This window comes from Periplaneta americana, chromosome 7, assembly GCF_040183065.1.
Source record: "Periplaneta americana isolate PAMFEO1 chromosome 7, P.americana_PAMFEO1_priV1, whole genome shotgun sequence".
NCBI classification, from domain to species: domain Eukaryota; kingdom Metazoa; phylum Arthropoda; class Insecta; order Blattodea; family Blattidae; genus Periplaneta; species Periplaneta americana.
The window spans coordinates 120,530,609-120,553,455 of NC_091123.1; the positions used below are offsets into that span (position 1 = coordinate 120,530,609).

Below are 22,847 nucleotides of genomic sequence, written 5' to 3' on the forward strand. Positions count from 1 at the left end.
CCCATCTCTAATCTCAATACGCAAAGTGCGTGATCGATCGTTATTTGTTTGATGTGTCAGCTGTTTAACCAACAGCGAAGGGCATATGTATATTGAGGAAGACTGTTGTAAAACATATTTCGTGTTTTCCTAAAAGTCAATATTACCATTATTCATCAACAGCCAGAATATTAAGTTTTCATGCGCCTCATTTGGAAAACGCAACAATGTTTGTAACTAATGTCTACAGAGTGACCAACACCTAATATGTCGATGACATATTAACCAACATAACTACCTACTTTCGAAACTTCAGCTTCCGTACTCAGATCGTTTTCAATACGTATCGAAAATTGCATGAAAACAGGGATCGTATCCCGTACGGATCGTATTCAGAACGAACTGAATACTGCATGAAAACGTAGTATATGTTTTAACCGTTGCTTACGAGATTATACAAGCTGGCGCATAGCACGATCGAGAGTAGGTCTCTGAGAGTCATGACAATTTCTGCCGCTAGGTTCGCCTCGCTGCACTAAGAAAAATGATGAATAGTTCCATTACTAAGCATTGTGTATCGTGAAAATAGTTTGATTAATGTGCATTATTGATCGAGTACGAAAATTATAAATATGCCAAGCATATTACAGTCTTATTTGAGATTTATGATGACTTGTTAAATATCAGTATGCAGATTTTCAGCGTCATTTAATGGAATTTACAATTTTGTTTCCCGAAAGTCTGAATTTGTTGAATTAAAATTTTGCTTCCAAACTACATTGTTCATATGGTTCATTTACTTTGGCAAGTTGATTATTTTCAGTTCCGTGTTTTTCCTTCATATTTCGTTCCCTCTAATTTGTTATAATTGCTGAAAGTGAACTACCGGTTTCTGCTACTTTCAGACTTTATTATTATTATTATTATTATTATTATTATTATTATTATTATTATTATCATCAAAATCAAATCAATATAGTTCTTAGCTTGTCTTGCCTTACGGCAATCAATAGCGTTATTCGAGGAAAAGAGTATGATTTACCATCACCATTTATAGTGGCGAAATATTCCACGACAATGGTTACTGCTGAATATTGACACACATACGATTTGCATTATTTAGGATACAACATACGCAGCAATGCGATTTTAATGTTCAGAATGCAGAGTTTAGTGTAACGTACTCCCCTCATCCTCCAAGCCAAATCAAATATTATTACGACATTACGAGTAATAAATAAATAAATAATAATTACTACAATTATTCGTTGTGATAAAGTACAATTATCACTGCATGGTATACCGAAAATTTTACTTCATGTTTTCATTAAATTGACATGTCATGAGTGACGACAGAAAACAGCTCAGGAGAGTGAGATTCAGACATTACTAAAAATGAAATGGGGATCGGGGAGAGCAGATGCGCATGTGCCTATGATCGGCAAATTCTAAAAAATATTGTCCCTGAGATTCCTGAGATATTTGTTTTTTTTTTTGTTTTTTTTTTTTTTTTTTTGGGAAATGGTCAAATTCGAAAACCATTTCTAATCACATATATTGCAGTCTAACTTCCTAATTAATTTAATTCTAACTCTTAATTTCAAAACTCTTTACACACACTAAAGGTCCCGCGCCGTGGCGTCGTGATCTAAGGCATCCTACCTAGGACTCGCGTTACGGAATGCGCGCTGGTTCGAGTCCTCATGGGGGAAGAAATTTTCTCATGAAATTTCGGCCAGTGTATGGGACTGGTGCCAACCCAGCATCGCGATGTACTTGGGGAGCTACGATAGGTAACGAAATCCGGTTGCGAATGCCAACTATAACGGCTGGGAGGATCATCGTGCTAACCACACGATACCACCATTCTTGTTGGATGATCGTCCACCTCTGCTTCGTCATGTGGGCGTGAGGCCAGCAGCTGGCTGGTCAGTCTAGACCCTCCATGGGCTGTAGCGCCATGGATTATTATTATTATTATTATTATTATTATTATTATTACACACACTAAAATATCATAGCATTTGCTATTACTACCCACTACTGGATTAATCTTGCACAGGATAGGGATCGATGGTGGCGGGCTTATGTGAGGGCGGCAATGAACCTGCGAGTTCCTTAAAAGCCATTTGTAAGTAACAGGTTAATCAGCAGGCCTATTAGATATTTATTTCACCGCTGCAAGTTGTGCAAGAAAAATCGCACATTTGTACTAATCATGTATTGTGACTGCTGTTTTCTTTAGTAAAAATCATAACACTTCAACGTCAATATATTTTTAAAAAAGAAAGGGATAAGTTAGGCCTACTTACAAATGATTAAATTATGGGGTCAGGGAAATGGAAGATAATACAGTACCTTAATTCATTGTAATAATAATAATAATAATAATAATAATAATAATAATAATAATAATAATAAATGAATACGTGAAAAGGGTAGACTACAGTGTACATATAAAATATATTAAGTTTCTTTCATTATTTCCGAAAAGGTACGGTGTATGAATTGAACAACAGAAAGGTAGTACCTTACTTTATAATTATGTAATATCTTTTAATATCAAGACTGACAGCCTTTTATTGCAATATAATTGAGACGTAGAAGTTTGGAAATTACGTCTATTGTCCATAAAATATTGTACAAAGCATTTAATAAGCAATGGTGAGTCCTTTAAATGCCCCAAATGTCAATGTCATTTAAGTGTTCTGCTATGAATATTTAGTCTAGAACAGTGCTCCGAGCAGCGGAATTGGCATTACAAGGGAACCACTTCAGACTCGTATTTCAAGCGCTATGCGCCAGCTTGTGTAATCTCGTAAGCAACGGTTTTAACAGTAGTTTTTGGTGTGAAGTTTTTCATTATAAGGATGCTTCAGATATGAACCCATTCAAAGAATTTGCTGAGTTCTCATTTTCTACGCCCTATCTCCCTGGTCAAATGCAGAAGTAGAAAGGCTATTTAGTCAGGTGAATATAATTAAAACCAAAATTAAATAGAATGACAAAGATATAATGGTCAATTTTGACAGTTAAGACTGCACTGAAACGATGTGGTAAATGTTGCCATGATTTTGACTTGCCTGAACACATCGTTAAAAAGAATCGGAACAATGGAAACATAGAGACCAGAAACTGCAGGTGCTTCAACGTCTGCAACTACGGCCGAAATTTAAGAATATAATGATTATGTACAGTCTCTTCTTTTGTTGTTTTGTTAAGGTTTTAATAATTATTTATAGCCTATTATTACAATTTTTAAATATATAAATATACATAAAAAATCTAGTGGGTTTTATGCTATAGTTAGCGGGTTTTTGAAAACGTTTAGTGTATTTCTACAAACTGGAGTTGGCAACGCTGGTTCAACGCATGAAGAGTTGCACACTGTCCCAAAAGTGTCCTTAAACCATTACAAACTGTTCAGAATACTTACTTACAAATGGCTTTTAAGGAACCCTGAGGTTCATTGCCGCTCTCACATAAGCCCGCCATCGGTCTCTATTCTGTGCAAGATTAATCCAATCTCTATCACCATATCCCACCTCCCTCAAATCCATTTTAATATTATCCTCCATCTATGTCTCGGCCTCCCCAAAGGTCTTTTTCTCTCCGACCTCAAAACTAACACTCTTTGTGCATTTCTGGATTTGCCCATACATGCTACATGCCCTGCCCATCTCAAACGTCTGGATTTAATGTTCCTAATTATGTCAGGTGAAGAATACAATGCATGTAGTTCTGCGTTGTGTAACTTTCTGCATTCTTCTGTAACTTCATCACTCTTAGCCCCAAATATTTTCATAAGAACCTTATTCTCAAACATCCTTAATCTCTGTTCCTCTCTCAAAGTGAGAGTCCAAGTTTCACAACCATACAGAACAACCAGTAATATAACTGTTTTATAAAATTCTAACTTTCAGATTTTTTGACAGCAGATTAGATGACAAAAGCTTCTCAGCCGAATAATAACAGGCAGCTGTAAACATCCGACACAGAGTCAGAAAAGCTTTAAAATTAATTTGGAGGATCAGATAAAAGATAAGCTTTGGAAGGAAGTTTAACCGCATTCACAGAATGGCCCAGAAGAACAACTGTTGCTTTATTCCTTAATGCTACAGGGCAGTCATCTTCATCCAAGCCCATATTGTATCCCCTGCAATACCTTGGGTGTCATGGACGCTGATCACATCAAAATTTGCTCTGTCACTTACCTCTGCATTAAATAAATAAATAACATGGTAGCCTACAGTTTTTTCAGTGAAAGCAAAGATGTACAACCTTGATACTGTAATTTGTTAATACCGATTTTTTTTCACTATTAAGAGTACAATTTTATTAAGTACTGTACAACACTTAATTTTCTTGTATATTTGAATTGTATGATTAATATAATTTCTGTGATTTAAAAAAATCAATGTATATGTTACATTTTTCCATACTTCAAAAATAGTAAAAATATCTAATTTAGAATTCATTATTTATTATGTGAAGGGAGGAACAATCATATATTACGTACTTACTAATTATATATTTTACAATAAGCCTGCTTAATATTACAGCTTCTGAGTAAACTGCTTGTGCGAATCTATTTACATATGAACGAACATATGGTACACAGAGTTTTGAACTTTACATGTAAATACAAATTGAATGTAGAAAGTTGTAACATTTTGTAAGTAACCTATGAATGTAGTTCATAGAATTTTTTATAGGTACCAATAGGTCTGTGTCTCTACATAAAACTGTAGGCAATGACATCACAACGAGACAGTTGCTACAACTGTCACGCTCGCCACAACTCTCTCATGGTGGCCCATGTCCTTGACGAGCCTGACCTATGCCATCTAATCATAGAAGTAATAACTAAAGAAGCCACACTTACACCAACAAATTATCGTTCACTATCAATTAGTCGGGTCAGATATCTTTGAATGTCAGTAAACAACTCATTTATTACTTCCACATTTATAGTTTTCTTTTCCTCAGAACATCGAAATTCATTAAATTATAAAGACTTTCATGCAGGTTTATTTTTAAATGATAAACAATAACAGACGTTTGTATTCCGCACATAGCCTAACATTCTTCATTACTGATATCTATAACCTCACTTCTGCTAAATAATAACTCCACAACCTTTAAACAATGTTATTTAAATAACTATAATTCAAAATAGACTCAATTCACCTCAGAGTTGTAGTACACAGTTAGGGTACACGAAAATTCTTACTTTATGCTACAAAACCGGTTAAATATTAAATATGAATGCTTCTGATCAGGTTCAAGAAGATTAATCGGAGAAAATTTGAGACTTAAATATGAACTTAGATGAGACAACGTGAACTTAGATTACTGTTGGTACAACAGAAATCAGGGTTCAATTTGACTGGCGGCAATTTTTAACCTTTAATGTCAGTTAAAATGCTTTATACAACTGGCTCTGAGTGTGTTCCAGGAGGTATTGGAGAGGAGATGAAAGAAAAGGCAACTGACATTTGAATGAACATGCTGTTGCATATCCCAATATATTTCGAGATATACAACAATGAGTTCATTCAAGTTTGGAGGAAAATTCTCAGTGAGAGAAAATGAATATAAATTTAAAATTTACTAACACTGTTTATTTTAAATATGATCCTATTACATCAGTTAAGATCAAAGAATCTCTTCAATGTTCAAGCCTGTTAGTTAACAATCAACAGTACCTCTATCTATAAAAACTTGGGACAAATGTTTGTTGTTCATTATAATAGTAAACTGAAATATTGACACAAACTTCAGAAAGCAAGATTTGATGTGCTATGAAATAGCATGTATCACTAGTTTAACCCACTTCAGTCCTACAAAAGAATGTACTTTTACTATGTCATTATATGAAATACAAAAATAGAGTCTGAGAGATATTCACAAAAATATACATCTTAGCACTGCTGATACTAAAAAGAGTGGCTTTTAGCAAGCCCTCACTCTTCTTTATGTACAATGATTTTTCTTAAACTAGCGGACAAATTTTGTCTTATTCATTCTTTGTCTACAAGTAAATTCTCCATAATAATAGTAATACAACAGAATTATAATTTTAATACAGAATTATTAATTGGAAAATAATTAAACAAATTGGTGATTTTTCCAATTTTTTCACAATTATATTAATTATAATAAATCTTAAAACACACTGGGTAAAAAAAAAAAAATATTATTTACAAAATTATATCTTCAAATGAAAAGTTCACATAACAATACTGAGAATTAATGACACATTTAACATTTACATAATCCCAGCTATTACAAAAACAGCAAAATAAAAGTAACATTTCGTCAGTTTATAAGCAAAACACATTAAATAAAAAATATTACTTATGAGAAAAAGGCATATATATTGGAGATAATTTATGTGTACACATTTAGAAAGAGAAAATTAAATACATATAAAGAGAAACAACTTACTAAAAATAATATTTTGAGGATTCAATTTTGTCAAGAACGTTCAAATGCCTTTTTTCTCAGAAGTAATATTTTTTACTTAATGTGTTTTGCTTGTAAACCAACGATTTATTTGTGAAAAATTTACTTTTCTATATACAAAGCCACAATTGAACTCTTAGAAATCGTTTCTTGCAGCAAATAACTTAAGAAATAGGATAGCAAAGCTAGTCAGGATCCAAACTGCCATACAGTTTTGTAGTTTCCGCTTCTTACATTTTGCATCAAGGTTATTTTGTTAATCTGAGTGAAGTTAATGATGTATAACTGAAATCCTTATCTTACTCCTTGGGATTTTAAAAGACATCTTGAGTGTACAATTCCAAAAACGAACTTTTATCTTCTTCTTAAGGAGTGCAAAAAACAATTTCAAGATAATAAACCATGAAACGGAAATATAATTGAAAACCTGAATTGACAAATATCCCAAGTCCAAAATTGACCGAATTTGACTTTTTACCTGACATATGTTGTGTTTTGCATTGGCTATCATCCTGTTAAAAAGAATATCCCAGATCCGACTCTAAACTTGTGTTTTTAAATTATACAAATATTTATTTCAATACTCTTATAGCAAACCTATGTAGTTTTCTTGGTCTCCTGAACAATTTACTCCAATGGACTCAGAATATTTGTCAATTCAGGTTTTCAATTTGGAACATAAGACAGGGGAATTTCTGCAAATCACATGAAATGTACAATGACAAAGTACTTTCATGACTTAATATATTTTTTAATGCAGATGGAGAGGAGAAAAAACTGAAAACATAAAAATGTGAAGTTACATATCGTTCTAATTCCAATACCACATATCTGAATTTTTACACAAAATTCATTATGTGGTATTTGTGTTGTATTTTCCGTTTCTAATAATAATTTTACTCAATTTTGTAATCAATAATTGAGATAAACATTGTGTCACTTTTTTTTTTTTTTAATGAAATTGCAATTTAGTTAGCATTAGGGAGCGAAATAAACATTCTTTTCTTTCTCCTAAAAAGTTACATCTTTTTAGATAAATGATAATGGAATTAGAATGACAATGTTTAGGTTTGAATTCTTGCATGGTGTTGTTTGTTTTATGTTCACAATATTGCAAAAGTCTTATTTAATATGCCAGCACTTACAATAATTCTAGATCATTTCTGGTTTGGCTTTTTTTTTTTTAAGAATTTGATAGTACTGGTAAATAACAAATATATCATTTTTTTTTTCGTAATTTTTAAGTTATCAGGATCTCAACAAGAGTAGAAATAATAATAATAATAATAATAATAATAATAATAATAATAATAATAATAATAATAATAATGAGGAGCTGTATGAAATTAATGCCTTGTCTATTTTTAGGGGAATAAATGAAATACCGACAATTATGGTTTTTATGTGAAGTAATCTTTGATCATTAAGAAACACATGATTTTTTTCTACTTTTGAGCCAAAAACATATTCCATCTCATAAAATTCCTTGCTTCAACTCTTGAGAGCTTCCAAACAGTTTTTGTAAGTATGTTGCCATCTCCAAAATGGTGTCCATGAAGTGTATCCTTCAACAGACTCAAGAGGTGGTAGTCCTAGTCTGTTGTGCCAGATCTGGATTATGAGGTGAGTAAGGAAGAAGAATTCATCTTGGTTTTGCAACTGATTCCCTTATATATATATTGGTGTGTTGTCATGAAGAGAACGACATTCAGGTTCTTCTCCAGTTGAATTTTCCATAGAGATGTGTTTTCAATATTTATAACATGGCTACACATCAATCAGTTGATGGTAGTGCCTCTCTTCAAAAAGTCCATAAGCAAGACTACTTTCCCGAGGTGTTGCTGCCATGACTTAAGTAATAGAAGGCTCCTTTTCAACTTCTCTTTGGATGGTGAATTCTGATGGATTGTTGTTCTATCGACTGTCTCTTCATCTCAGGGTTCTAATAATAGATCAAGGTTTCGTTATCTTGCTTGACAGAAAAGCTTCAGTCTCATAACACTGAAGAAGTTTCATACAAAAAAATTTTTGAACTTCTTTGTACTTGTTTGTTAGCACTTTCAGGAGCACAAATCTTCTTGTAACCGAGTTCTTTCATTGTGGTCCAATATTTACCACACTATGCAATTCACTTTATAACATGGCAGTTGTCTTTGTTCAGCTCGTCAATAAAGCTCTTTTTCTCTGTTGTCACTACTACCACTGGCTGGATGCTTTGGGGTTTATTAACTTCTGAAGTGCGTAATAGAACATCTGTGTTCACACTAATAGCGCATAGTACTTACTTACTTACAAATGGCTTTTAAGGAACCCAAAGGTTCATTGCCGCCTTCACATAAGCCCGCCAGCGGTCCCTATCCTGTGCAAGATTAATCCAGTCTCTATCATCATACCCCACCTCCCTCAAATCCATTTTAATATTATCCTCCCATATACATCCCGGCCTCCCCATAGGTCTTTTTCCCTCCGGTCTCCCAACTAACACTCTATATACATTTCTGGATTCGCCCATACGTGCTACATGCCCTGCCCATCTCAAACGTCTGGATTTAATGTTCCTAATTATGTCAGGTGAAGAATACAATGCGTGCAGTTCTGTGTTGTGTAACTTTCTCCATTCTCCTGTAACTTCATCCCACTTAGCCCCAAATATTTTCCTAAGCACCTTATTCTCAAACACTTTTAACCTATGTTCCTCTCTCAGAGTGAGAGTCCAAGTTTCACAACCATACAGAACAACCAGTAATATAACTGTTTTATAAATTCTAACTTTCAGATTTTTGGACAGCAGACTGGATGATAAGAGCTTTTCAACTGAATAATAACACGCATTTCCCATATTTATTCTGCGTTTAATTTCCTCCCGAGTGTCATTTATATTTGTTACTGTTGCTCCAAGATATTTGAATTTTTCCACCTCTTCGAAGGATAAATCTCCAATTTTTATATTTCCATTTCGTACAATATTCTGGTCACGAGACATAATCATATACTTAGTCTTTAGCGCATAGTGTGTTTGGAAATAATTTATAATAGCAGTTTTTATAACTTATTTATTATGCAACATGGTTGAACACAATGGGATCTCTCCCCACCAAAGTCAATGCACCATTTCCATTTTCCTGGCAACTTCATAATGGCATAGCAGAACCATTCTTTCAGGGTACTAAACCACCATTCACGGACAGCTGCCTGCAGTTCCTCGTTATTGCGAATTTTCGACCCTGCAGCAAGTCCTTCATGTTGTCGAATAAAGAGTATTCGACGAAGTGAGGTATGGTGAATATGGTATGTGAGGCACAACAGTGAAACCTAGTGATGCCAACTTTTCAGTCGTAGTTTTGCCGGTGGGGGACCATACATTATCATGTTGGAGCAAAATTTCTCGTGACTACTTCTCTTTTGCCATTGCTGACTTCTGCATCTCAGATGTATAATGGTCTTGCAGTACACCTCACTGTTGATGGTCGTTCCTTGTGGAAGCCAGTCCAAAAAGAGTATGTCTGAAGTGTCCTTTCTGCTTGCCATGTAGATGGAGTAGGATGAAATTCCTTGGGCTGGGGAATTCCTGGATGTTTTCATTGCATGCATTGCAAAGTCCTTTGTGCCGAAAATCCGTAACCATACCACAGTTAAGTATCTATGAATTTCTGCAGCTCTGATGCCTTCCACATGGAACCACACAGCTCACCTTCGTCCGTGATAGTCGCCTTCCATCTTGTCCATGTATTTTTCTACTTGACAACAGACGAATGCAGCATACACACACTGGTTCACAAACTTCTAGAAGCCATCAGTGACACACAAATCATATATGGAAAATTACAAGGAATTAGTTTCTTACTGCTCCTCGTACAAAGATAACGAAAATGTCGATATCCAGACTGACTGACCAGTTGTCAATATTTTTCTGTTCAGTGTGCTACTTTGGTAACGTCATAGTATCTGGGCATGCATTCTAGTAGAGCCCTGAGAAAGTCAACTTGCAGGTTCTGAAGCTGAAAAGGAAATTACTATGAACATAACCACAACATTAGTGTTACCAATTAAGCTCTCTTACCAGTTACCACTAAATCTAGCATTACTGAAATTGAGCATAATGACAAAATATTATCAATTCTTCTCTCTGTAGCTATTTTTCTTTATCTTAGCAAAAAAGAAAACCTTATCAGATTATTCTAAAATTATTAGTACCGGTAATTTAAAAATAAAAGTACACTACTGGTCAAAAGTTTTCGATCACCTATCACAACAATTATGATTTTGTTGTTAAAACAGGGATTTCGTTTTGAATATTCTATCATATCATAATGCTAGAGAGAGAAAATATTTATTTTGTCGGGCTATTTAGTTTTTCCGATGTTTTTGTACATTGAAATAAAGTATATAGTTATTTTCATAGCTGATCGAAAACTTTTGATTGGTACCAGTAATGTATATTCTTAGACACCTGAGCTATTTATACATCCCTGCAAATATAGCTGTGATTCCCTGAGCTACAGCTAAAACTATATAGTCTCACTGTAAACTGTCGTTTGCAGACACAAACAAATCTGCATAAACTGGCCTGTGCACATCTACAGCTTCATTCATATGTTTCTACAAATCATATTTATTTTCTGCCACAATCTGAAAATGAACAGTATTTGTGCAAACTAATGAGTCTCTGTTATAAAGAATGAACCGTAAGTTATCTCATTAATTCTGGCAGATGATTCCTTCAGTAAAGAGTAACAAAAAAGTCACATACCATTTTGCTATATTTTGAATAGTTTTCCAGAAACATTTTAAAATATGTAAATTATGAGATTGTACAACACATAATCAGTAGTGAGTGCGCATCAGGATGTGTTGCTCTGAACAACCTCTTCACCTGGCTTGTTCTGAATAGGGAAGTGGAAGGTCATTATCATGTACATTGCTTTTAAACGTGTAAGAAAAAATACAGATGATATACAGTTCAATTTTTGTGTTTAAACTGTGCTAGAAAACATTTACGTATTTTATATATTACCAAACACAGAGAAATCATCATCTCATTCAAATCTCTTTCTTACTCGAATTTTTAACTTTCTTGAATGATGAAAGATAGAAATCGACACATTTAACCCAATATATTCACATCAGCTTGAAACTTTGTTGCAAAGGGAATGTATAACATAATACAGACATTCTCAAACCCTTTTCTCTGAGTACCGGTAATACAGTGTATTGAAAGGAGAGGTACCATTACCAGCACAAATGTAGGAATTTATATCAAAAGGTATTTTCATAATATTACATTTACTATGTTTAGAAACTGAAGACCTAACTTTCTAAAGGGGCTAAGCGCCAAAAACAAGTTTCTGAGATACACAACCAAATGCATGTTGAGATACGTACCTCCAACACCGTCTTTCGGCTCACGAGTGAGTCACTTACAACTGAATTGTGACAAAACCCATTTAGTAGGATATGCTCAAAAGGATGTACCTCCCCTAGACTAAATGAAATGAAATTTGAAAAATTGGTGCTCAGCCCCTTTAGAAAGTTAGGTCTTGAATTACAAAATATGTTTTTAATGAGAAGCACAGTCTTTTTTTTTTTTTATGACACTAGGTTTTTCATGTCAGGAACAGCTTTTAAAGTTGTAACGTCTGGTCGTGTTGAATTTTTTATTTATTCTTAAAAGTTTCTGAAGAAGAAAAACTACTTTTACATTAAGTATGTTGTAGAGAAAGAAAAAAAAAATTTACTGCATTTATAACCAATGATGGGTACGCCTTTTGTCTTTGAATACAAAAATCTGGCAGATTTGTTGTAGAAAAGGTATGAAGGCTCTTACAATTAAGCTTTATTACCTATTTTTAAGCAGAAATCTCTGAAGGCAATTTTTTTTTTTACATGATTAAAAATGGATTTCTTTAATCAAAGTTCTGAATGAAGTTCTTCTGTAAAGAACCTAGCTCCAGAACTCTGTTCCCAAATAATGGCAGCCAACACTTGTGGAATGAAACTAATATAATTCTCATCAAGAGAGCTTTCAACATAAGCAAACATAAAAATTTTCTTTTGTGTATAAGGAAACATAGAAGCTGAAAACAAAGCACACTCATTGTTGTTGCCAATATTAGAACTGAGAGATCTAAATACATATTCACAATTGGTTATTTTTACAAATTTCATTGTGTACCACCAGTGGCTTGAGAATTCCTGATATAATACATTGTGTGTTCAGTATTTCGTCGTTGTTCCTGCAATAACTCCTATGTGACATATTTATCGATTTTCAGATTTTTGTTCTATTAAATAACTTAAATAGTGATACAGCAACTAATAAAATCCCTTATATGTAACTTTATTTCGAAAATGTAAGAATTCACAATCTCCTATGCATGGCTGCCATAGAATGAATAAATGTGTTTGTTCTTCCTACTGAAAAATGTTATATTTTGCACATAGGAGTTATTGCAGAAACAACGACGATTTGTTTAATTTCATTACATGCTATTTAGATATAAATAAGAAGTGCACTTTTCCAATGAAAGAATGTAATATTTAAGTAACATTTCTGTCTATTACAATCTTATACTCTACAGTTGATTTAGTTAATTTGAAGGCACTGAGTGTTGATGGTATGCCATATGAATGAAACAGTGGTGCATGGTGCAAGGAAGTATAGTGTAACTTTTATTCAACTTTTTCACCACGCTCCGATAACAACGCAACTTTTATTCTTAACAATTCACCCTATAACAATGGATACTCCACTCAACACAGGAACACAATAGTTATTGCACTCCACACGACGACAATGACAATACACTATTATTGAGAAGAACAACAATATACTCCTAATTTCAACTAATGTTCTCAAAGAACTATGTGCAGAACAAAACTGTCAGTTCTCAGTTCACAATTCGTTCGCCTGGGGTAGTTCTTCTAGCTCACTGTTCAAGTTCACTGTACGTCGAACCCAAGCCTTCCAGATACAGTTCACTGCACTTCGAACCCAAGCCTTCCAGATACAGTTCATTATACATCGAACCTAAGCCTTCCAGATGCGGTCCCTGCACTTCGAACCCAAGCCTTCCAGATGCAGTTCCCTGCATGTCGAACCCAAGACCTCCGGATATGTTGCACTCACCTGGATACTGCCACAGTTACGGACTCACTCAAGTTCACCTCGCTGCTGTCCAAGACTTGAAGGCTGACTCCCTCGCAACTGACTGACTTTCGTCGACAACTCACAGTGTTATTTACCATGATCGTCTAGAATGTTCTGCTTCGTGAAGCCTCTGGGCCGCTTCTAGCTGCTTCCTTACTTCTGCTCTCTCCACTCTGCGCCGGGACCGCAGTTCTTTCCCCTCGCTCCGTGCTGCGCTACAGCGTCTACTGAAACTCGAGTTTCGTTTCCCCGTGCCTTCCCTCTTGCTGGATGCGCGCGCAACTCCCCGACGCAACCAGAACACTCCAGACAGGTGCCACAATAGGTTTGTTGTAATTGACAAGTGACGTCATTGGTTCCTAAATGTCTAGTACACAGGATTATTCCAATGGAGGCTGCAACTTCTTGGACTTCCTGCTCCACACCTGACAGCACAAGACCCAAAACACTATTTATGTATAATAGCTGCATCAATGTTAACAACGAATAACAATGGGAATGTGAACTAGTATGAGGAGCTATAAAATCCAAATAGTCCAAAAATCTTGGGACATCACCTGTGCTTTATTTACTTTCTGAGTATTCTTCCATCTGCAAGAGTATACAGTAAAATCCCATTTTAACATTTTCGTTTTTTAAAATAACAATAATAATAGTCCTGTCAAGGACTATGGGACTTAGAGACTTTCAAGAAAACTGAAAAATGGTACTCCAGTTAATGTTATTTATTTACACTGGCGGAGTTAAGACCATAAGGTATTCTCTTACACTCCACCAGATCATAAATACACAATAAAAGATAGTCACGCAGTGAAACTAAACGAAAAGTGAAAAGAAGAAAAATACTAACATCTCACAAAATAAAAGCAGAACTGAGGTAATACAAAATCGAGATATATAAGAAAGCAAAATATACATCCATAGATTGTATTTTTTTTATTTATTCATTAAAGACATCAGCTCAAAGAATTTGAGTGACCACAAGGGTCCTGGATACAATAAACATATACAATATGTGATTTGAAACATTAAAGAAAAAAGAAAGTTAATTGTTGAAGCCAAATAAATATAAGTGGATTAATTGAAACAGAGATGATGATGTAATATTTGAAGAGAATCCTTGATAATATTTATGAGAATAGACATTACATAATCAAAGGACTGTGAAGTTCTTTAAGATAATTCCATGTGAATTTTGTAATAGAACCTCTACTGCCAAACAGCAAACCAATGATAGACCATTTTTTTAAGAGGGATGTTGTACTTTTGAGAAAGATACAGTAGACAAGATTCATATATAGACTTATTCTCAATATCAACTTTGGTGGCCTGATTTAGGTTCCTTTCAAACATAAGCAAATTAGTACAAATGGTTAAGAGGGAAAACATAATGAAAGAAAAAGTAACAAAATAACAAACAATATTAGGTGCTAATGGCTTCATTGCCAAATGCAAGGCACTAGAGAACAACAAACAATATTAGTCATGATGATAAATCAATTTGGTGATCGATTGAGTGTAGTGATGGTGAAAAATATAATTATCATTTATAAAAGTTACGGCAGAAATAAGGGCTTGAAGTAGATGATTTGAAAGCAATACAGAGAACAAGAATTTAGGCTTTCCTCAAAACATTTACACGACATCTAGCTAGCATGAACAGTAATCATGTGGTTCATTGTCTGTTAATCTTATTTTCCCAGTTTACAGTTATATGAAAAATATTGTGAGCAAGAAAGAGCAACAACAATAGTAATAAATAGCAAAATTGCAATAATTCATGTTAAAATGCGCAAAGGATTTCCACTATTTACTTAACCTTCCATTAGCAGCACATGAGTTTAATATTTTAACAACAGATGGGTCTACTTTCTTGTCTACTTAGAACATCTTGCACCACACCTTTGTTAGTGTTATGCTGTTCACTCTAATAATAACTTCACACGTATGACCGACATCACCTGATGTGTCATTTGGGACTGATAGATCCCATGCAACAAGTCTTGTACTTGACTGTTCGTCTTTCACCCATATGAAGTCAGTTGTATAGACCAAATTACCACTGGAGTCATTGCCCAGAGTGCGACACAGGAGGCTGGTCTATGCTACATCTGCAAAGAGATGAGATAATGATGGAGCTTTCTGAATATTTGGGATGCCAAAGGGATCAAAGATCCCAGAGAAAATCCCTGTGTTACCTCGGCCACGGGCTTGCGCAAAACACACAATTGTAAGTGTAAGACACAGTATTCTCACGGTTGAAACATCCCTGCTGGAAAACAGCTACCTTTATTTCACGGCTATTGAGAATTTCACCTATATATATGCAAAAATATTTTCGAAAGTTGTCTGCTTGTGGAAAATGCAGAGAAAGGACATGTCAGTGTGACTAATTAATTTCCAAGTTCATTCATTATAACTATTTTATAATGAAGATATTATATGGTTCTATTCCTCATTTCAAGTCTAATTCTGAAGAAAAGACATTTTGTACATATGTAACATTTATAGTAAATTATATACAGTAGAATTCCTCATATCCGGCAACTGTGGGAGAAAGCCAGTGCCGGATAACTGATTTTGCTTGATAATTGCAAAATACGTTTATAGGTTATGTAAAGACATACTGTACTGCACAAAAATTTTTTTCCATCTTGAAATTTAGTAATTTTCATATAGATATTTAAAAATAAGGTTTTGAAATACGTACAATGTTTATTTTTAGTACTGAATATGGTAATGTACAGCTGTCAAAAGAAAAAGTGGCCGCTCTCCTGGAACAAAGTTCCCTTCGGGTATCTTCGCTATAATTCGGAGACAGGCGATGTTACATGTTGTTGGACCACGTTGCCTGATATCTACAGTTATAATTGAAGTATTCTCTCTGTGATTTGATAGCGTAATGGTAGCATTCAAGCCTCTTATTCATGAGGTCCTGCGTTCGACTACAACCTCGTGCTTTTTATGTTCTTTTTTGTTCTGTTTTTGAGAGAGACAAACTATACATAATGGCTCCTTTCTCTTTTACGATTATTTTAGTAATTAACATCAGGTTCATTAATATATTATACCATGACTTTATCATTATGATATTGTGGCTGCAAATGGAAAGAAAAAAGATTTTATTCTCAATAAAAATATCTTTCGTGGCATAAACAAAACAAATTTACTGGTGTCGGCCTTAAAACATTCAAACAATTAAGCGTTCAAAAAACAAAACAAAAAGCCACAATTCAATATTTAGTCTATCTTCCTCTTATCTCGATCATCTTGCAGTCGAGTGGGCATGGAATTGACTAGTCTTTGCAAATAGCGACTGTTCTTAGACACAATATTCCAGGCATTCTGAACATACCCACATACATAAGTGTTCTGTCCATGGGCAGGTCTTTCATTGCAAACCCAGCAATCTCCAATCTTTCCTATTTTCTGCCTTCCTCTTAGTCTCCGCATATGATCCACATATCCTAATGTCTTCTATTATTCTTTTCAACCAGAGACCCAACAAATTCCTTTTTCTCTTTCTAATCAGTTTCAGCATCATTCTTTCTTCACTCACTTTTTCAAACACAATTTTATTTCCTATTCTGTCTGTCCACTTCACACGCACCATTCTTCACCACATCCACATTTCAAATGCTTCAATTCGTTTCTCTTAATTTCGTCGTAATGTCCATGTTCCTTCCCCATACAATGCCACACTCCACACAAAGCACTTCACTAGTCTCTTCCTTAGTTCTTTTTCCAGAGGTCCGCAGAATATCCTTCTTCTATTAAAAGCTTCCTTTGTTCATGTTTGCAGTTTTTCTTGGGAAGGATAGGCCTAAATGCGGTAACATCCCGTTGCTTTCCGCACACCACTATCTCTTTCGCATCTTATTAAATTCCAGGGGACCCAAGCATGGAGATGAGGAGAGTGGATTTGACTAATTGGGCCCTCCGGACTTCACCGAAAGTCACGGCAAGGGTTAAATATTAATTCTATCAGGATGTTTGACCCGATCAGAGACCGGGAAATCTCAATTAGCCTTTGCCCCCCGCATCCTGGACTAGCTTCTACGAATCATCAGAAAATCTTAGAGTGTGATTGGGCCAATTTTTCCGAAAATGTTTCCACACTTTTGCCCTCGTAGCTCAGCGGACGAACGTCGAAATTTAGATGTCAACGTCTCAGGTTCAATTCCTCGTTACTCCTTTTCATTTTATTGTGGTTCAAGATAGTATAATGTAATAATACAAAAAGAAAAACTAATACCAGTATTATGCAACTGGATTTTTCCAAACCTAATATTAAATTTATGTTATTTATATCTCTAAAGAACGATTACAATATAAATAACTAGAATATGATTTATACAGTATCACTAAAGAACGATAACAGAATATAAGTGATAAATATCGGTTTGTTTAATTAATATAAGATATTATATAATACTTATTTAATTATCTAAATAAAATAACCTATTTTACAAAGAAGGATGGTTATTTGTGTTATAATAATTACTTACATAAAATACAGATTATTTATATTGCGAAAGAACAATAACAATATAAATAACTTGAATATTATTTTATAATGCTAATGAAGGAAAACAGAATATAAATGATAACTTGAATATTATCTATATCGCTAAAGAACGATAACAATATAAAAAACGTGAATATTATTCATATCGGAATTTAACAGATTTATTACAGATATATTTAAGAAATTGTAGAAGAATAGTAATTAGTAACAGTGTCCTATTTGTTCTTCTTGGAGCCAAATTTGTAACTTTTAAAAGTGTGGTTACTATGTTGAAGTGTATGTGTTGTAACGGATGCTTGATTTGTTATGTATGTGAGTCAGTTATGTGATGCTTGATGTCGTCGCAATGTCGTAATTATAGTTTGATTGTGTTTGTATGACTATTGTGTATTAATTCATGATGTATGGTACGGAAGGCTGCATATTTGTGTTATAGAAGTGTTACGTATGTGTGTTGTTAATGTTTTTGTATGTTTCAAATTGATACCTGATATTTATTTTGCAATCGCAATGCCTAATTTACGGTTTGTTTATGTTTTGTTTACATCGCGTAAGCTAATTTAATTTTCTTTTCTATTTCTCTTTATGCTTATCTTTTTTGTGTATGAAACTATAGCCCTAACATACATATGTAAAATAGGGCTAACCACCATTGAAGATACAATAATAAAAATTGTTATTCATATCGTTATAAAACGATAACAATACAAATGATGACTTGAATTTTATTCATATCTCTAAAGAACGATAACAAAATATAAATAACGTGATATCCATAAAGAACGATAACTGAATATAAATGATAATTTGAATAGCATTTACATCGCTAAAGAACGATTAAAAAATAAAATGAAAACTTGAAGAAGGCCCGAACCCACAACCTTTGAATCACTAAACAAGCACTCTACCGCTGGCCTACGAGGCGCAGACATGGAACACTTTCATAGCTCGGGAACTGCTTGTACAAGCACATGCATCGTGTAACATTGCCGCGACCCGAAGTGGACTTTGAAAATATTCGCTGTTCACGAGTGTGGCCACTTTTTTTTTTTTGACAGCTGTACATTCATTAGTTCATAAGTTATTGTAATACATAATAGCTTAAAAATACTAAATATTTTCGTAACCTTATGATAATTTTAAATAGCGGGCATGTAACATGAAGAGGAGTGTAGCCAACATCGCAACTATGAAGGTGAAATAGCACTTGATGATTTGAACCTCTTTAACATATCTCTAATGTCTTCTTGTTTATCTATACTATCTATCACTCGAATGAATCTTTCACGCGTTGTAGGAACAGAGAATTTCACACTTTCCTATTTAAGACTTGTCCAACACTCCTTCGAGTGTAGCCAACATCGCAACTATGAAGGTGAAATAGCACTAGATGATTTGAACCTCTTCAACATATCTCTAATGTCTTCTTGTTTATATATATTATCTATCACTCGAATGAACCTTTTATGTGTTGTAGGAACAGAGAATTTCACACTTTCCTATTTAGACTTGTCCAACATTCCTTCGAAACAGGCGAGTTCAAGTGGTAAATTTAAAGATATCGTCTCTGTGCATTGTTTGCAATGCCCAAGTGACAGCTTACTGATGTTACGCGATCTACTCAAGGGACATAACGGGGTTTTCTGTCTATGTTTTCACACATGAACAATGTAAAGAGTAAACAGTAAGTGGCATATGCAATCCAAGAAACCCACTCACATCTTCGTCTGACTGTTCTGACTTTTTTTTTTGGCCTAGTCAAAAGTGGCATTGTTTTGGTATTGCTGGTTATTTGGGTACCGGATACAAGGGATTTTACTGTACTCTCAAAATAAGAATAATCACCAACATGATAAGAAACAACAGTATGAGTCTGGCAGACCCATTGCAACTATGGTGTTCTGCAAACTGGCAAGCCTAATGGAAGGTTAATTTTCACTTACGTTGTTACCCAAGCATCTTCTGATAGTCACTCTGATGAAAACTTACAATTAACTGAAATAAAACTGAGTAGGTCTACACACCTGGTACTCTCGTCTCCGTCCATATGACTGGAAGCGATTTTCCATTGCTCTCTTCATTCAGTCTAAGATATATGGTATACTGCAGGTTCCTCACACTTCTACTAGGTAGAGAAGTTACATCACCCAGCATAACTTTAGTCTCCAAAACCTACTGTTTTCTACTTTGTTGAAACAAATCTGAAGACAGAAAAGAGAAAGAGCAATTATTTATTTTACCATCCCAAACTGATGAATCGGAAATGTTCAACATTACTATAAGACACTCAGATGTCATCTGATCACGACTTGTTTCTTTATGCTGTAATTCATGGCATGATTTACACTTGTTCAAAATTTGCAACAGTCCAATAACCATTTTAGAGCTCACAGTATCTACATAAAATCACCATAATCACAGAAGCAATACAAGAAACTCTGTACTTTTACTGATGAAATTCGAAACTTGACAGTTACATCTTACTTGCCTCAGAATGCAATACTGAGCCTTGCACCATTTCTCTAGTCCTGTACTTTCAGCAAAAACTTGGGCTTTTCCATAGCACACAATGCTGAAATTTCCAACTTGCATTTTTCTAAGTCCTGTAGTGTGGGAATCTGTAACAGGTTAGTTAGGTTGGTTAGTTTAGGCTTTCCGCATGTCTTGCATATACGAATCTGTAAGAAGTTAGGTTAGGTTAGTTTAGGCTTTTGGTATGCCTTGCATATACTAAGTGAATTGAAATGTGCGTTTTGCGTTCATTTTGAAGTGTTCTACGTCTTTAATACATGTGTTAAAGACTAACTTTTAGGTTATCTACATCAATCAATTCTTTCTAATTTTTTAAAACTATTTTTCTAATAATCTTCACATTCAAAACTGCCTTTCCTCTGAAAGTTATACCATTTTTCAATTTTTCTCATCAAAAAACCTTCAGTGTCACATGCTAACAGAAAACCCAAAACTTGACTATATGCATACAAGGAAAAACAATAATATCACATATTACACACCCCCAAGTTAAATTTGTGTCGCATGAATGCAAGAGACGAGCGCCAGTAGCTCTAATTGCTCTAGTTGTTAGTATACAACCTATTGTTTCGTCTGTGAGTGATCATGTTACAAGAGATAATGCAATGAGTGAGGTAATAATATATATATATATATATATATATATATATATATATATATATATATATAATGTGTGTAAGAAATATGGTGCATAATATTAACACTTTCAAAGTGTTTATACAGGTACAACACTTTCAACACTTCCTACACACATGTTATCACCACTATCTCATACAACTTGCTGTCACGAATAGTAAACACCTCTTTATTAGTTTAGTATTTACTCAGATCACAAAGGCCAGAGGGAGAAGAAACGGTGATTCACATTCTTTTTGGACGCAGATTTAACTTGGACGAGTAGTAGTTCCTATATGATTTTAATAGGGTGGTTCAATGTGAAATGCTAGGTGGTGAAAGATATGGTTATTTGGAATAGAAAATATTTATAACTTTTTTAAAAATGTGGCAACATTTCAGAATTACAATATTTATAAGTATAATTTGAAACACAGTGATATTATGATGCGATTTCTATTACATATGATTGCTATTACTTAATTAGGATTGTAATGACAAAACATTAAAATATAATTAAATACTTTGTTATTAAATACCCATTCGTACCAGCAGAATTATATCAACATTCATCATACTGCAGGGTCTTACCTTTGTTTAAAAGATCTGTTTAAAGTGTCTCCATCCATAGCGACAGGAAAATTGCTCATATGATCGACGGGCTTTTTGTATGTTTCTGTGGAGCTCTAATATTTTGCAGCAAAAATTCATTACCTAGAGCGCAAGTTTAATAAAGCATGATTAAATCGGGTTTATTCACTATTCAAAAAAGCTACATGTATTTTTATGGTTAGTTTTTTATTTATTTTATGAGAACTCATCAACTGCTATGATATTGTCAGAGTAAAATGAAGGTAATAATGCCAGCGAAATGAGTCCAGGGTCCAGCACCGGAAATTACCCAACATTTGCTCTTAATGGGCTGAGGGAAACCCCAGAAAAATCTCAACCAGGTAGCTTGTCCCAACCAGAATTTGAACCCGGGCCTACTCGTTTCACAGTCAGACTTTTGCTAACCATTACTACACAGTCGTGGATTTTTTATGGTTAGTGACCTAACTTGTCTTCTTATAGATTCGACTATGAAAGGGAGGCTTTTGTTTACAAAACATAACCTCCTCTGGAGTCACGACATATGAACGGGCAAAGAAAGACTGCTACACACGATAATTGCTATCATACGTTACAATATTTCAACTGTACCTGTAATTGAATGGTTTTTTCCAAAACCTGTTATTTTGCTCAAAAAACGATTTTGACCCAATAACATAATGTCGCTGTGCCCACAAAATCCGCTATGTGTTTTTAAAAAGATTATGCAGGAGAAAGAAAAAAATCATTGCCATTTTTAATTTTCTTCATTTTCAAAGGTACTTTCGGTATGATTTCATCATTTTTCTTCTAATGACTGAAATTATATCGAAAGTAGCTTTGAAAATCAAGGGAATTAAAAGTGACAATGATTCTTTCTTTCTCCTTCAAATTCTTTTTAAAAACACAGTGGATTTTGGAGGTGCAGCAACAATAATAAACATATTTCTTACACTCTGAATCCAATGGTAAAGTTACTTTTGCCAA

At 34.2% G+C, this 22,847-nt stretch overlaps 1 long non-coding RNA gene across 1 annotated transcript in view; it reads right to left on the reverse strand.

Annotated features, from left to right (window-relative positions):
* Positions 1 to 5,581: 5,581 nt before the first annotated feature.
* LOC138703403 (uncharacterized) overlaps positions 5,582 to 22,847 on the reverse strand; it is a 28,199-nt gene continuing 10,933 nt past the window's right edge. Inside the window, exons 2-4 of the long non-coding RNA XR_011333152.1 lie at positions 20,611 to 20,740; positions 20,147 to 20,323; positions 5,582 to 14,019 (exon numbers count right to left, since the gene is read on the reverse strand). This is a non-coding gene — a long non-coding RNA (uncharacterized lncRNA). The remainder of the gene's footprint in view (positions 14,020 to 20,146; positions 20,324 to 20,610; positions 20,741 to 22,847) is intronic.